General features: G+C 61.1%; 1 protein-coding gene across 1 annotated transcript in view; it reads left to right on the top strand.

Moving 5' to 3' along the window:
• The window catches only part of LOC113211177 (paired box protein Pax-6), a 67,324-nt gene that overhangs the window by 30,673 nt on the left and 35,381 nt on the right, over window positions 1-1,270 (top strand). The gene's annotated exons all lie outside the window — the stretch shown is intronic.

The raw sequence follows: 1,270 nt of genomic DNA, 5'->3' as shown, positions 1-1,270 counted from the left end.
TGGGGGTGGAGGGGGCGGTGAAGGCGAGAGCAGGGCGCCGCGCTTCAGCCGCGCTGTCCAAACTCCAGCCGGCCCGCCCTCCGTCCGCCACAAATCATACAACAAGGAGAGTGAGGGAGAGCGCGGAGGCGGCCGGGGAAGTTAGACAAGCATCGCCTTGGTAGACCTGTTTATCCACACCGGGGAGGCCTGGAGGGAGGCCGCGTCGTATACGCCAGCCACCCCGACCACCCCCCGGCCGCCGCCAGCGCGTCCACCTGCAGCGGCACGTCGCGGCGCTGCACAAAGCAAGACGTCACGTCACATTCGCGGGAGGGATACAGTTTCATCGCATCGGCGAGAACAGACAACGGAACGGCATACGTGTACCGCCTCTCGTTTTGTGCTGCTCGATTTTTACTCGAACCCTTATGCGACGGGTGAGGTTTTATTTCGGCGCTCTGCAAGGTGTGCGTCTGCATGTGTACGGACGTGCCTGTGTGCGTGCGTGTCGGCCCCGCTGCTGGTGGGCGGGGCGAGGGGGTCCCCGGGGGAAATCGGCCCTGAAACTCGATCACTGCGCTGAGCGGCGCTGAGCGGCGCTGAGAGCCACGCCAATCTGGAAAGGGGACATTACCTGCCTGGCACAGGTTGCCCGGGGTCGGGAGGGACGCCGCCGAATGCCGAGGAGCGGGCGCCCACAGAGACAGTCTGTCGGGCGTATCACATCTTTTACTCCGCGAAATTATTTTTATTTTTTGGGGACGATTTCAAAAGAGAACTTACATTATAGCGAGTCGCTTGCACGCATCGCGGTGTGGCACTTCGCACCCTCTCCTAAAGCTGCCCTGCCGGCCGGGCGTTTCACTAGTCCAAGACTATTTCACCGTCTAGAGCTGACGGCGTGACCAGTTCAGTTGAACAAACCGTCATTTGATAACCCTTATTAAACTTGCATTTGAAGGGCGCTGTGCCGCCCGCTCCAGATCAGTCCCCAGGACCACCGTCCGGGTGGAACACGCCCCCCACCCCGCGGAACGGCGCTGTTTTGGCTTTCCTCGTTCCTGGAGGAGGTAAGCTGAAGCCACCGGATGTATTCGAGCGGGGCGGGGAAGGGCCGAGGCAGAGAGAGTGAGAGAGACAGAGACATACACAAAGACAGAGAAACAGAGGGAGAGGGAGGGGAGAGGCCCATCGTATGAGAGAGACAGTCCCTTAACCCTCTCCACCTCTTTACCTTACCCCTTCCTCCGGGCTCCCATCCTATTCTGACAGCCCCCCCCCCCTGCCC

This window comes from Frankliniella occidentalis, unplaced genomic scaffold (genome assembly GCF_000697945.3).
Source record: "Frankliniella occidentalis isolate FOCC.00 unplaced genomic scaffold, Focc_3.1 Scaffold238, whole genome shotgun sequence".
Taxonomy (NCBI): Eukaryota; Metazoa; Arthropoda; class Insecta; order Thysanoptera; family Thripidae; genus Frankliniella; species Frankliniella occidentalis.
The sequence above is the reverse complement of the archived record's forward strand: the minus strand, read 5'-3'. Positions and strand labels throughout refer to the sequence as shown.